Source organism: Perca fluviatilis, chromosome 5 (assembly GCF_010015445.1).
Source record: "Perca fluviatilis chromosome 5, GENO_Pfluv_1.0, whole genome shotgun sequence".
In the NCBI taxonomy this organism is placed as follows: Eukaryota; Metazoa; Chordata; class Actinopteri; order Perciformes; family Percidae; genus Perca; species Perca fluviatilis.
This window is the reverse complement of record NC_053116.1, coordinates 21,509,797-21,526,411: the sequence shown is the minus strand read 5'-3', so window position 1 is coordinate 21,526,411 and position 16,615 is coordinate 21,509,797. Positions and strand designations below refer to the sequence as shown.

The window sequence follows — 16,615 nt, the reverse complement described above, 5'->3', positions numbered from 1 at the left end:
GCCCAAGTGAATAATTACAACCAAAAACAAAAAAAAAAAAAATTTTTTTTTTTTTTTATAGGCCTCCAAAGTCGAATAAGGACATATCTCCAAAAACGCTACTGTAAAATGGTTTCAAATGAGGTGTGCATAGTGTATGGGACGTTCTTTATCCAAAAAGACCATTTTTTTTTTCTACTTATTAGAAATGAGGTCAATATAGGCCTCCAAAGTCCGAATAACGTGACATATCTCCAAAATGCTACTGTAAAATGGTTTCAAATGAGGTGTGCATAGTGTATGGGACGTCCTGTATCACAACTGACCATTCTTTTTTTTACTTATTAGAAATGAGGTCAATATAGGCCTCCAAAGTCGAATAACGTACATATCTCCAAAATGCTACTGTAAAATGGTTTTCAAATGACTTGTGCATAGTGTATGGGACGTCCTGTATCACAACTGACCATTCTTTTTTTCTACTTATTAGAAATGAAGTAGCTATAGGCCTCCAAAGTCGAATAATGTGACATATCTCCAAAATGCTACTGTAAAATGGTTTCAAATGAGGTGTGCATAGTGTATGGGACGTCCCGGTATCACACTGACCATTCTTTTTATTTCTACTTAGAAATGAAGTAGCTATAGGCCTCCAAAGTCGAATAATGTGACATATCTCCAAAATGCTACTGTAAAATGGTTTCAAATGACTTGTGCATAGTGTATGGGAGTCCTGTATCACAACTGACCATTCTTTTTTCTACTTATTAGAAATGAGGTCAATATAGGCCTCCAAAGTCGAATAACGCATAATATCTCCAAAATGCTACTGTAAAATGGTTTCAAATGACTTGTGCATAGTGTATGGGACGTCCTGTATCACAATTGACCATTCTTTTTTCTACTTATTAGAAATGAGGTCAATATAGGCCTCCAAAGTCGAATAACGCTGACATATCTCCAAAATGCTACTGTAAAATGGTTTCAAATGAGGTGTGCATAGTGTATGGGATGTCCTGTATCACAACTGACCATTCTTTTTTCTACTTATTAGAAATGAAGTAGCTATAGGCCTCCAAAGTCGAATAATGTGACATATCTCCAAAATGCTACTGTAAAATGGTTTCAAATGACTTGTGCATAGTGTATGGGACGTCCTGTATCACAACTGACCATTCTTTTTTCTACTTATTAGAAATGAGGTCAATATAGGCCTCCAAAGTCGAATAACGTACATATCTCCAAAATGCTACTGTAAAATGGTTTCAAATGACTTGTGCATAGTGTATGGGACGTCCTGTATCACAACTGACCATTCTTTTTTTCTACTTATTAGAAATGAGGTCAATATAGGCCTCCAAAGTCGAATAACGTGACATATCTCCAAAATGCTACTGTAAAATGGTTTCAAATGAGGTGTGCATAGTGTATGGGACGTCCTGTATCACAACTGACCATTCTTTTTTTCTACTTATTAGAAATGAGGTCAATATAGGCCTCCAAAGTCGAATAACGTACATATCTCCAAAATGCTACTGTAAAATGGTTTCAAATGACTTGTGCATAGTGTATGGGACGTCCTGTATCACAACTGACCATTCTTTTTTTCTACTTATTAGAAATGAAGTAGCTATAGGCCTCCAAAGTCGAATAATGTGACATATCTCCAAAATGCTACTGTAAAATGGTTTCAAATGAGGTGTGCATAGTGTATGGGACGTCCTGTATCACAACTGACCATTCTTTTTTTCTACTTATTAGAAATGAAGTAGCTATAGGCCTCCAAAGTCGAATAATGTGACATATCTCCAAAATGCTACTGTAAAATGGTTTCAAATGACTTGTGCATAGTGTATGGGACGTCCTGTATCCCAATTGACCATTCTTTTTTTCTACTTATTAGAAATGAGGTCAATATAGGCCTCCAAAGTCGAATAATGTGACATATCTCCCAAACGCTACTGTAAAATGGTTTCAAATGAGGTGTGCATAGTGTATGGGACGTCCTGTAACTGATCTTTTTTTTTTCTACATAATTTAAATGAGGTCTTTAAGGCCCTCGGTAGTCAAAAATGTCCTAAACATATGCAGTAAATGTATTTAGAAAGAGATACTTTATTTTGTCTGCTTGTGCTGTAAACATTTACATAAAACAATGTATTGAGATGTGACCTATATAGAAAAAAAACATTAGACAAATACAATGTGAGTTTTAAAAAAGGATAAAGATAGAAAAGAGAAAGAGAGATAAATAAAAAAGAAAGAGAGTGAAAGAGGAAGAAAGAGAGAGAAAGAAACGGAGAGTGAGGGAAAGAAAGAGAAATAAATAAATAAAGAATGAGAGAGAGAAAGAGAGTGAGAAAGAGAGAAGAAAATGAAAGCATGGTAGAGCGGGAAATAAGAAAGAATAATTAAGAATGAAAGAGAAAGAAGACAGGCTGAGAGAAATAAAGACAGATAGACAGATAGATAGATAGATAGATAGATAGATAGATAGATAGATAGATAGATAGATAGATAGATAGATGCAACTCGAGCGCTCTGAAAGCCCGTCCTCTCTCTGCTGGTACCAAAATTACCGTACTCATAGTAATAGGCGCACACGCCTCTTTTTATTGACGGCTGGCTAGACCGTGTATTTTCAAACCGCGGCTGGCTTGACCGCAGTCTAATTCACCAGGGTGCTATTTTATGTGTGAGCTAATATTGCGCATCTGTTCCGATCTGTTCATGTGCGCTGCAAGAGTTATGTTTCTGTTTATTGAATGAGTTATTCAGTGCAAACATAACCGTGAATGTAGTTTGAACTCAGTAATGATGGTATGTTAGGTTATTTCTGTCGCTCTTTTGAAGGCAAACGTCCCACTGTACTGTCGCTACGCAGATCAGGACATCTGATTGACTTTACTGCACCGTACTTAAGTGAAAGTAGGTCAAGTTGTAAAACCTACCAGCAGGGCACCATTCACCATTTATGTGAAGCTACCATTAAATTTACAAATAATTCACTGGTTGAACTTTGAAAATTCTTTGTCAAAAACAAATGTGTTATATCTATATATAACATGTAGCATATATAAATTGCACAAAATACCTCTTAGCTCTAAAGCCTGTAGTCTATAACACAAAACAAGATTGGATAATCGCCTTATAGTAGTTTATTTATATATAATTCTTACCGCCTTCTACTGCATTTTAGGCCACTCCTGAACAGCAAGCATAATGGTGGGTTCACACTGAAAGCAAATCCAGTGTTTCACGCGTCTTGATTACACACAAAGTCAATGCAAAGATGCAAATTCCAGTCCCTCCAGGATTTCGCGATGTCGCGATCGCGCCAATTCACGCGAATTCAACCAATCACCGCGACTTTGGTGCGACTCGCAATTTTGACCAATCACCGCAACTTTTCTGCAACTTTGTCCAATCATCGCGGTCTCCTGCAAAGCATCGTCATACGTCAGCAAACTCACTTTGCAGCATGCGCAGCAGACGTGTGCTGCCAACGTCTCACATTTACAAAAATAACAGCAAAGGACCGTGAAAAACAGTATCCAGATGTTCTTTATGAAAGCGGGGGCAAACTGTTTTGCAAGACGTGCAACGATTTGTTAGACTTTAACGATTTAAAAGTCGCTGAAGTTGCTGCCGTTTCAATCCTGGCTGTCAGCTCTCTGCAGCGGGTGGGGCTACTGCTCCGTTCCCTCCGCGACTGACGCTTGCACACACACAAACACACACACAGACAGACACACAAACAACACACACGGTGGATGCAGGAGAAAAAGGAGATGAGACGACACAATGACCTAAATTGAGGACAGCTACGCTCTTAGTCAGTACTTTATCAAACTGTATGAATGTGAGTCCCAGGCCAGGTTAGGAAATTAACTAACAATGTAAAGATCAACAAGCCACTGATAGATATTTTCAAATTTGATTCATTCAATAAATTATAATTTTTTGTCTTAAATCCACCAGCCATTTTCATATTATACCAACATTTGCAGCATCCTGAGCTTTTTTGGTAAGGTTCCTAGGAAAGCTCAGCCCAGGATAGTTTTATTCTCCCCAAAACATGTTTCCTTTTTATTTTTAAAGAACTATTATATATATATATATATATATATATATATATATATATATATATATATATATAAAATTGCAACTTTTTTGCAACTTTAACTGTCTCCCGCAACTTCATTGCAACAAACATACAAAATACACCGCAACTTTTATCGCAATTTTTTTACAAAAGCTCCCGTGAAATCAGTCATTTTGGACCGCAACAACCTCAAAAAAAGGCCGCGAAATCCTGGAGGGACTGAAATTCACTCCGGGTGGTGTGGAAAATGAATTTGTTGCAACATTTGCCGAGTCGCCTGAATTTGAAGCAGGGAGAGATTAAATCATGCAGGACAGGGGGTAACTTTCTCCAGTAGAGGGATGGGGAAACACTGTCGTAGTAACGCTACATAAACTTCAATTCAACTAAGATAGATTCATACAGCAATCGAAGTGTTTGCACACTGTTTAAGTGTGAAAAAGCTACACCGAACGGTCTAAATGATATAGAACTGTATTTTATCTTCTTTTGGACATATAAATAACCTGAGCGTCATAGTCAACATATTAAGACATATGCAAACCTATGCCCTTGTTAATGCTTTACAAAAAAAGTTTAATAAAGCTGAACACACAGTAGCTTCATACAGTCTATGAGTATGTTATCCAAAGAAAAAAAAAAGTACCATACTACTTCAGGAGCTGACGCTAGCCACCATTGACGTAGCCTAACATTGCCTATGTAGAAAGACAAAAAACCTAACTTACACACGTGTAACATTCTGTAATTTGTGTGATTTAAATGTACAATATTGGCTGCGGTATCGACGGCGAACACAGACAAAGAGCAATGCATTCAGACTTTACTCAATGTTTTGGATAATGCTAACCAGTCCCCTACCGTTCTCGCAATGCGTAGAGTAGCAAAACAACCGAGAATGCATCACATTACACCCTGTGGGGGACGTAAAAACGTATTGCTTATTGTTGTATTGTTGTTTATTTATGGTTATTTCCTGTCCTGACCGGCCTGACAGTGGAGGTCTGCAGTTAGACCCTCTTGGGTTTTTCATGACCGTATGAAGCCTGTATATAATACATTTGTACTCTAAATTGATGTTTAACTCACCACACATGGCTGTTAATGTCAGGAAATCTGGTGCAAACATTCATTTTGTTCATTTCATCTTTGACATAATTAAACTTTTAATAATTTTAATTATCTACGAAACTCATACCCACTTGTGACTTCTAAACCGGGGTATGAACTGAACCCCGTGACTTTCAGATCCCTAAAGAAGGCTGCCAGTTGGCCCAGTGGTAACAGTCGAGTCCCCTATACAATATTAATTCCACTCTATTATATCGATGCTAACAGTAACTGACATCTAATTGACACTGAGATATAAACACTTACTTCTCCATGACTCTTTTAACATTGTCTTTCAAGTGGACTCCTCCCACCCTGGACAAGGCATTCATCTGAAATTAGAGGAACAATATTTCAGTTTTATTAACAAAAGAAAAAGAAGTAAACAGTGACACATTACACATGAGAGAAAAATATGCATAATTATGTTGCTATGACTACAGTTGACCTTACCAGCTTCTGTTTTTCCTCCAGGGAGTCAAGGGATCTATCAAGGAGGTTTAGAGCCTCAACAGTTGACGCTTGTTGAATTTGAGTTGCTTCGTACTTTTCTGCATCCCGTTTCTTCAATGAGCAGATATCCTCATGCATTTCCATCACTTTTCTCTGAAATTCTAATGCAGTGAAACAAATAATTACCATAATTAGAAATGGTAGAAATGGTCAATGCACAACCTACTACTGATAACTGTCATAATTTATTGTCCTTATGTTATTGTTTGAGAGGCTATTGTTTTTTAATCCAAATAAGGGTTTTGTCTCAGAACTTTACTTGCATAAAGCTCAAAAAAAGGCAAATCCCCTTATTTTAGCACAATTCCTGGATGTTAATGGGATAATACAGCTGTTATTTGATTCCATAGACAGCCAATAACTGACGCCTATATTAAATTTATGCTATATTGAGATATAAATAATTTATAATATATAGCCTATAAATATTGAGATTTTATTTACAATCTATTTCACCCAGCCAAAGTGTACTATGATTATGACATTCCCCAATGAGTGAACAAGTCTGGGCTTTCACCACATTTGCCTGCTAACAGATGCCTTGCTGCCCCACACAGCTGACATCTGTCTGGCTGTGTGTATTGGGGAAGACTAAAAGTAATGTAATTACTAGCAATAGGAATCATTAAGATTTTATCTATACTACAACTACTCTTATCAATCATCTTTATTGGTTTGGTTCTTTATCAATGCTGTTATTGATTCTTTTATATTAATAAGAATTGATTATTTTTAATTTATTTTAAAATAAAAACATTCAGTAAAGGATTAGAATTTATTTGGATTTTAAATACAAGTAAATATTGTTTCTAGAGAAGCAAGAGCAATGTTTACATCAGCAACATCACTATATAAACTACATAATCATCAAAGAATAAATCATATTGCTGACATCAAGATACTGAGTGAAGTTTAGAAAGAATAAACAACTCAGACATCAGTATGGGTGGGAATTCAGAGGGCTGTGATTCGATTATAAAACGAATATCGATGCATCATTTTTCCTAAATAGGATCCCTGGATAATTACTAAGCATTTCATTTACGCATTAAAATCCAAAAGAAACATCTCCCAATTAGCTTAAAAAGGACTAGTTTTAATCCCTAATTTACTTCATTAACCTCAGCTCCATGGTCCTTCATTTCATTAACAACCAGTTGTCAGACTCCTCTGAACACTGAAATATAATTATCAGGATGTAACGTACAGTATGTGTACAGGACAGAGCTGTACACCAGTTTAGTCTAAGCTTGTACCTGATGTCCTCAACACTTGACTAGGTTAGTTAGTAATGACATACAGCTGATAATTAATGTTACTTTGTTACTAATTTTGCTAACGTAACAAATAAATATTTTTAGCGCCTTTCACAGGACCCAAGGACGCTTTACACATAGTTACAGTGACAGAACAACAAAAAGTAATTCAGGATTGAATGCCTTGGTAAAGAGCTGGGTTTTTAGTAGATTTTTTTTAAAGTGTCCAGACAGGGAGCATTTCAGATCTCTGGGGGATGGAGTACGCTGCACGTTTACAACCAGACAAAAACGCTACTGCTAATATTAGAACTAACCTTCATCACGGTTGAGATGTCGACAATTTCCTTGGAGGTCTTCTTGATCAAATTCTACCCTACCTGTGACGACTATCATCTAGTTCAAGACACAAATTAACAAAAAATTAATTCTGCTCCAGAAATAAATAAAAATGGCAATTTTTAGTGATTGTGGTGCTTGTGGTCAGTTGGTGCAGTGCATGAAAGGAAGGCAGTTGTGATAGAAGCGACATAGGTATGTACAATTATGCATGCATCCTTTATATTGCTACTTTCCCATCCTCTTCTACCATCACTCTTCTACCAGGAAGTACGTTGGAGGAAGCAGGGAAAGGAGGTAATTCTAAACCTTCATCCTTCAAGATACCAAGCATTTCATCAATTTAGCTTCTTCCACATTTACTTCGTGTAGCCCAGGAAGCAAGCTTTTCTTGCAAGGTTACCTCGTCTTCTTTTGCAGATTCTATGACTTCTTCAGAATCAGTTGACACATATTCTTTGTATCCAAAATCTGAATCTGCATCACCAATTTCATCTGCTTCATTTAAACAACTACTTCCCTCTTCTGCTAGATCTTCACTTTCATCTTCTACATTACACTGATTAGGATTTAAATTTCCACGGCAACCATCTTCACTGCTGCTACATTCCAGTGCGATTGCTGCAGCTTCTGAGTGGATTTTTCTCCAGCGACTCAGATATGACATACCATGTTCTAAAAAAATGACAAACCCAGCAGTTAGGTCTAAATCAAGGAAACAAAAAAAAATACAATGTTTTACCACAAGAAAAATCAGAGGGTTAGACATGCATACTAACATAGGCTAAGCCTCGTCATCACTACAATGTTGCCAACAATTATTTAAAAGAAGTTTATCACTTAAGCCAGTGTTTGCCCTTATCATATGCAGTGCCCACCAGCTACAGCTGTACATTGTGTAAAGAGTACTCTATACTTTCCATAAAATCTTCACCTATGGAAAGTTATAACTGATTAATGGTTAAAAAGATTTTCAGCAATATCAAAAGGCAATCACACATAGATTGTAAGGACAAAATACAATGTTATTGTCTACAATGTGGCATTCAGTTTAATTTACATTTCTAGTCAAGTAGATGTAATTGAGTAAAGTGTTAAACGTATTACAACAATGATCTTGATTTTACAGTATCGACGACGTATATTAGTAGACGCAGCTTCCCTTACAAAAAGTTACAGCAGGTCTGGATCCAGCTTTCAAAACGTAACTTAACACGGATGACCAAGTAGTCAACTCCGTGGTCAGTTATAACATCATCAGACTATCGCAAAATAACGGTTTGCTTTACGAGGGAAAATATATAACTAGCTAGTCGTCTTGTTTAGACATTCGGTGCAATGACTAATACGAAGTTCATAACACATAACGTTAGCCTACAGGAGAAGCCTTTATTTTGACAGATAAGTGCTAGCTTGCTGTGCAAAAAAACTCGTTCATAAAACAACAATACTAAAACGTTCGATTAAACAATCCACATGTTATATTTTTCATTTACTTTGGTTAAGTCGAAGGTCCGCTTCACCGCTGAATGCACACGCGCTCACGCAACCGGGGGAACACTTTCTGTCAGGGGAAATTCAAGTACACCGGGCTTTGGCTGTCTGCTTCAGAGTCGAAAAACTCAGTGGCCGGCGGCGATTTTATTCATGTCACTATTTTTACTAGCTATATTCCACTGATTTTAATCTCTGTAAACTAACTCTTAGCTACATCATTGTTATATTAGTATTGCAATGCAGTCAAACTTAAAGTAACGTAATTTTAAGCTAGGTGGGAAAAGGCGCCAGTTCACAAAATCAATTCTGACAAGATACTTGACAATACAAACTCTGTGTGACTGAAAAAAATAAAGCTTATTAACTAACCAACTTAACGTTCTTATGGCCAAAATTGATATATATTTTCCGTACCTCTACTCGCAGTGACCGCTGTTTCGGTTTAACTGGTTTTTTAATTAACTGGTGATAGAGGCCATGGATGTATTAAGAGGCATATGTGGTGTGGGCGTGGCCTTTCAGGACCCATTCCCGACTAACCAGGAAATAAACATTCTTATAGCTTCGCCTCTATTTTACATTAATTTGTCGGTGTCTTGTGAAACTTGACTATAGAAACGAGTTGCTGAGCATTAATTCTGGTCCCGACAGACATTCATGCAAACACTAGCCGTTGTCGTTGCGAAATATCATCCGTTGTCTGGCGACTGTGTCTCTGTCTTGCTGCAAGCCACAGAGACACCCAGATCGACTTGTGAATTTACATTAGTAAACATTTCAGCATTAAAACAACACTGTATCTACAATGTAAGCAAACTGGGATATGATTCATTGTAGGAAAAATATATGTCTCAATGTAAGTAATTAGCTGGGGAAGTTTCATGTTAATCTGTTATTCATTTTTACCCCATCACATCCCCACTAACACAGAACGTTTAGGGAACGTTGGGGAACGTTAGTTTTTGGTTCTCTAAAGGTTAGTTCGAACCAAACCAAAAACTAACGTTTAGAGAACGTTCCCTCATGGTTATAACGTTCCCTAAACGTTAGGGGAACCAACCAACGGGAACTTTCTCCTGTGGTTGCACTGTTACCTCCACACAACGTTCCCGTTTGGTAGTATTTGGTTGTTTTTGGTTGTTTTGAGTGCGGTTTTGAAATGTTTATTTAAACCAGCTCCATTTAAGTTTTTGAAGTAGCATATAAAAGGTTTGCAGTCACTTGATTTAGATTCACTCAAAAATGATTGGTCTTATAAAATCTAAGTAAGATAAACAACATAGCAAGATAATATATTTACTTTTAGGCTGAAATCAATCTTGCTAAAAACTGTACTTTTGTGCTTAATTTCGTTGTTTTAACTGTATTAGGTGAAAATACTTAAAACAAGAATCTATCGATTTTCACAACTAAGACAATTCACTTCTTCCATTTCACTTCTAACAAGTGGCTCAATCAGTGTTTAAATCCAACCGTTACCCCCGCCAGTAGGGGAAGACCGTGCCTCTGCTCTCAGGTGACCGATTCAAGTCCTGTCCTCCGGACTTCCGTTTGCGCGTTTGATACACATGCAACCGGACAAAGAAAGAAAATTTTATTTGCGCGTAAACGATCTCCACGAAAAGTAAGTGAAATACGTTACAGTTTCATGATGTTATGGTTGTAGTGCAACGGTTTGGGGTCTAACCGTAAGCCCTTTCCCTCGTAGTGCTTTGTTATATTCCGGTTTTAATCAGGTTGACCAAAAAAGGTTCAACAACTCACTTCAGCATTTGTTTTTCCCCTCGTCGCCATCTTGCCAGTCAAGCAGCGACTTGTTCAAAATTTTTTATTTTTGGTAAACTCTTTGTGCACAAACAATGTTCTCAATGCTCGAGTTCATGTGTAAATCCCCTGGTGAGACTTCGTGCAAAGTTTCATGTTGTGTCGAGCCTTCTTAGTGTTTTACATATAGTGATTTTGATGCGATAAAAGTAGCCTCTAGTTCTCCCATTCAAAAGGCCGTTTGACCAGAAAACGACAATACGATCAATCTTAAAAGTGGCGTTTCCGTCCTAATTATGCTTTTAAACGAAGTTTGACTCTGGTACATTCACAAAAAGATCCTAGGTTGCATTGTGGCGAGAGTTACGCTTTAAATGGATTGCATATATATTGCGCTTTGTTTGCTGCTGTGCACGACGTGTATGCTTTGCCGCATTGTATGTTTTGTGTCATCGTGTTAACCTGCTTGCGTTGTTGTTACAAATAAGACATATCAGCTCTTTCAATTAGTTTTAGTGTACAGTCATTTTAGGCAAGTCACTCGGCGGCCACCTTGCAACGTACTTTGGGCAGTTATCGGCAAGCTATTTTCCTATTTAAGTGAATAGGGAAGCATACAGGAATAGAGGGAATATGTTTAGGTTACACAGCTGCCATACTGGCTTTACAAACTAACCCCATGCATTTCTATGGATGCTGTGTCTCCCCATTAGAAAGTCTCTGGGCTACAATGCAAAAGTCCTGAGAAATACCGTCACATACAATGTTTATGTTGTAATGTTTGTTTACACTGTATACATTCAAATATTATTTTTGCAATCAGTACAAATTGTATGGTCTTTTATTTCAGATGACTCCAGTCCACAAGCAAGAAAGCATTCCAGGACGGAGCGTGTGTGGAAGCCCTGTCTGTAAGTTAACATTTATACATGCATTTAAGAAACCAGAGTCATATTCTTACCATGGAACTACTGACCCTCAGCCTGCTGCTTATCATGTGACTGTTCTGATGGGTTTGTCTCTTCCTGCCTTTTTTCAGGTCAGTAGACATCACTGCCACCACCACCTGCATGTAATTGTTTTTTTTTTGCAATTGTCTAATGTAACATTGTAGTTATGCAATGGCATTTGCAAGAAACCTACCATAAATGAACTGACCAATATTCATATCTACTTTCTTTTTAGATGAGTCAACACCACACAGGAAACCAGCCGGTCGCCCAGAGCTGGATGGGTGTATTCTAACACAAGCTCGGCCTGCCACTTCATCTTGGGACCCAGTTGAAGGTACAGTGGCTTTTGCATAACTTAAATTATAACAGAACTGACTTCTCTTACAAAATTAGATTGTACAAGCGCTCCACTTTGTTACATGTGTATAATTTGTGTTTCTATATGTTTTACAGCAACTTTTCCTGACAAGCCCGTATTATGGTTTTGGTGTTGTCTTAGTTTGGTAGTCTGTTTTCTGTGTTGTGTTTAGCTCTGTTTTCTGTTTTATTTTGAAGTCCCTGGTTTTCTGTCTTGTCTTGTCCTATGTACTTCATGTCTTGTGTTTCCCTCCTTTTTTGATTGCTCTGCCCAGCCTAATGTGTTTCACCTGTTTCCCAGCCCTTGTGTCACCTGTCTTGTGTTTTCTCATTAGTCTGTGTATTTAGCCTCTGTGTTCCCCTTGTCTTGTGTTAGATCGTTTTGTCTTTGCCCTGTCTGTCTGTCTGTACCCAGTCTCTATCCTGTCGGTATGTTTTTGGAGTCTTCCCTGTAGTTTTTTTGTTGTCCTTGTCTCTGGAGATCTTTTGGATTTGTGACTTTGTCTTTTGCCTGCCTGCCTCAGTTTTGGACTTCTTGTGTTTGCTGTTTGCCCCTTTTGGATCCCTTTTGTTTGGTTTGTTCCCAGCCTTTTGTTAATAAATCCTCCACTGCAAACGTTCGCCTGCCTGCCTGCCTGCTCTCTCCGCATTTTGGGTCCGCCATTCCCTACTCCTCCCAGCCACCCCTTAACAGCCCGGAGGTTCGACCGGAGGTACTGCCATGCGTCTCATGCTACGGCGAGTCGCAACCAATTATGTTCTAAAACTGTATATCCTGCGGGGCAGAAAGGGAAAGAAGGCCTTCCAGGACCTGACGATCTGCAGGGTTATAACAGGCAGGTGTTACTTTATTGTTCACATCAGTATTATGCTTAGCCTGGCTACTAAGAGGTTTTAATTTGACTTGTAACGTTGCTTCATTTTGACTTCTACTCTAGCGGTCTCCCAGAAAAGCTTCCCCGCGCTGACTGCAGCAGACGCGGAGGACTTGATTGGAAGTTTGCCCCACACAGACGGTAAATTGAAATTCTTCTGTGATGTTAATAATAATCATAATAATCAAAAACTATCTAACTATGTTAGTCAGGCAATTTGTCTTGCTTTTGTTAATGTGTTTATTCTTAGTATGACATATCAAACTTTTGTTTCTTTCTTTTTAGGTCAGCTGAGAAGGACTGAGCCTTCAAAACCATGGAGCTCTATTTATTTATTTTTTTGCGGAAGCAAGAGCTGTTGGCCATCTTCTACACTGCTGCCATCCTCCTGCCTCTGACCCTCTGGCACGTGATACAGATCCCTGCACACAAAAACAACCAGACACAAGAACAGCTTCTTTCCCTCTGCCATCACTCTCCTGAACTGCTGATAAGTGGGGTCATCCCCACTTTGGCCATTCACCTACACATTACATACTTTATCATTCCAATATGCATTTTGCACAATACATTTGCACTATTACTTTGCACTCTACATCCTTAAAAATTTTGTATTTTTGTATTATTCATTGTATATTGTTAATTAAAGTTTTAAATCCAATCAAGTTTGCCTGTTCATTCATTCCTGCTAATATATAATAATTCATTCCTGCTCATGCAGACGGTTTAAAGTAATAATAAAATTAGTATCATTGTTATTAAAGTTTAAGGCGAGACACTACAGGTGAATAGGGTAAAATTTTAAAATAATATCACCATGAAACTTCCTCAGTTTATTACTTAAGTATATAAAAAATGTATTACAAGTTTTTGAAATGTGTATGTTTAATTATGCAAATTAGGCATTATCTCATTAAATATGTGTGATTTTGCATATATTTTCGGTAGATAGATCTGAACGTATGATAAAGCCAGGTGCAAAATTATTTTTTCATTTTGTTTACACACAAGATGAAAACAAAATTACAGAGGGATTTCAGGATATCTGCTTTCATTACCTAGGAAATCCAAATATACTGTCCATGGCCTTAAAAAAATCGATTTTCGCCACATTTTTTTGCTTAAAATGTCACATAAATCAGGCCAGGAATGATTTATTAACAAATCCCTCTGTAAATATCTTCAGATTCCTACTAAGTGTATAACTGGAAAGTTTGGTGTACATAGGCTGAGATGTTTATACTGAAAAATGACAAAAAACTCATTTTGAGAAAACGGCATTTAAAGATTTAAATAGGAGAATTTAATACATTTCTATTGGAAAAATTGCTCAAAAACAGAATAAATGCGCAGGCCCTTAGTAATAATAATATAGAATATTTCAAGCTCATGAAAATTGATTACTTAATAAAATGGCAGGCATATAAGGCCTACAAGTGCAGTAACTCATTGAATTAACATTGGCGTATCATGCACAAAGTTGCAGACAAAACCCACACTAGACAGCTGTATGGACACAGAACAAGACCAACAGTAGATGTCACAGCTTTCTAAAGTCTAATTGTCCATTCCAGCACCATATGTAGGCTAGTTTAGCTATGCTCAGACTCTTGTGTCTGTGTTTTACACTGCAGTTGTGACAGCCTCAGCTTTCGAGATCCTGAGCATATTAGTTTCTCTCATTGAATTGACCATCACAACTTTACTCTGAAGCCACAACTTCTCCATAACTGAAAGCATATCAGAGGCACCTTCATTGAAGATGGAGATGGCCATATTGCTGCTGCCTCAAGCTTACTTTCCCCTCTTTCCCCTCAGTCAGCTGATGGTGAAGCTAACTAACCAGTCCCCTCAGTCAGCTGATGGTGAAGCTAACTAACCAGGCTCCCATCAGCACTGGTTCATAACAACAGAACCAAACTAATTATGAATCATTCAAAAGACCAATATTTAGAACATTGGAGAAAGCAAACAAAGTAGACTAAATTGTTATTTGACCACCAACTAGGTCAGACAGACAGGTCAGTGAGAGAGAGAGAGAGACAGGCTCAGTGACCACCAGCTGGGTCAGACAGAGATACTCTTCCTCCTCCACTGGGAAAAACTATCTTCACTAAGAGAATTACACCTTGGAAAAATAGCCAAAAAAATAAAACTTCCCAAAGTTAACACCAGAAAAGAAGCTGGTAGTTCTCCTAGGAGAGGGGACAGCAGCTCTACTGACAGCTAAACATGGATCTGTCTGCCACAGCCTGAGGGACTCACAACCACTTAGGATCACAAAATTACAGATTTGTTTAGTAGCCTATTATATAGTAATTATATTATACAACCATTTTAACTGTTGTGTAATGTAATTGTTTTGTAATATAGTGTGTTGTATCGCGATCAGTACAGTGTAGTTAGTATATATGTGACACATAGGACATGTAGGCTATATGACTTTCTGTAAACTGCTTTGAGAGAGAGAGGGTCTGATTACCTCCGCTGTCTGAAAACTCCTGTTTTCTGAACGATAGTTGACATATCGACGTACTATGTGAAGGCATTTCATCATCTGCTGTCTTAGTGTGTAATCCCCTGTGTCTTCTTGCTAATAACAACTGTTTTCGTCTTCTCTGAGGTGATTTTCGACCGTTTTCGACGCATTTCTTTCGACATTCTGAACTACCGCGCAGCGCGTCACGTGACGATTCTGAACGAATCACGTTGTTGGAAATTGGCATCAGCCAATGAGATTGCGCATTTTGAGTTAAATCCCCCCTTTTACTTTCACGATTGGTTGCTGATGAAAAGGAAATGACCATATTTGGATCCGACAGCATTGTAGAGGAGAGAGAGAGAGCTTTCCAACGGTATATGAGATGACAGGGTGCAGACAGCGATCGCGGAGCAGCGGGATATGGAAAGCCAAAAGGGTCACAATTCGTCACAATTCGCACGGCGTTTTGAACGGCGTTTGTGGCGCCACCTGGCGTTTATTAAACGCCACTACACGTCTAATAAACGCCACCTGGCGGTTAATAAACGCCACCACGCGTGTGACGTCACCAGGCGTTTAATAAACGCCACCAGATGCTTATTAGACACCTGGTGGCGTTTTGATTATCAACTCCGCCCTGTGGCTTTCACAGCCAATAGATTTGAACTCTAATCACCCAATCAGTAAAGAAGGAGGTCAGGCAACACTAATCAAGCACGGATCTCCTTTGCAGCTTGTTTAAGTAGCCCAAAGAAAATGCACAACTTTGTAGTATGTTACTTTTGTATTGCCAGACATCAGTAGGCACTGGGTGCTCATATTTTATTTAATTAATCAATCCAAATCATCCTCCCAGAAATGTAATAAAAAGTAGTGAGGAGCTATTTTCATTATTACCTGCTTAAATTTAATAAGTGCTGTCACACTAAAAACTGACTAAACGCTGTCACACTAACAACCTAATATATGCCGCTAAAAACAGGCGAATCTCAACAAAGCTGGAAGATGACGTCAACCTCCCAAGACCTGTACCTTTGTCACACCCATGGGTGTATTAAGAGAACAGTCACGCCCCAACATTTACATAGGCTACACAACTGACCTGTACGGTGGCCGGGAAGTGCAATGCAACATTACAAAGAATGAAACACTTTTACATTTTGGAAAACAAATTTACATTTTGGAAAACAAAATAACATTTTAGAAAACAAATTTACATTTTGGAAAACAAAATAACATTTTAGAAAACAAATTTACATTTTGGAAAACAAAATAACATTTTAGAAAACAAATTTACATTTTGGAAAACAAAATGACATTTTCGAAAACAAATTTACATTTTGGAAAACAAAATAACATTTTCGAAAACAAATTTACATTTTGGA

At 37.9% G+C, this 16,615-nt stretch overlaps 1 long non-coding RNA gene across 1 annotated transcript; it reads left to right on the top strand.

Moving 5' to 3' along the window:
- The first annotated feature begins 10,427 nt into the window (after positions 1–10,427).
- LOC120559689 lies at positions 10,428–12,707 on the top strand. The gene is made up of 4 exons (XR_005639348.1): positions 10,428–11,474; positions 11,603–11,635; positions 11,749–11,850; positions 11,970–12,707. It is a non-coding gene; the product is annotated as an uncharacterized LOC120559689 (long non-coding RNA).
- The last annotated feature ends 3,908 nt before the right edge of the window (positions 12,708–16,615 follow it).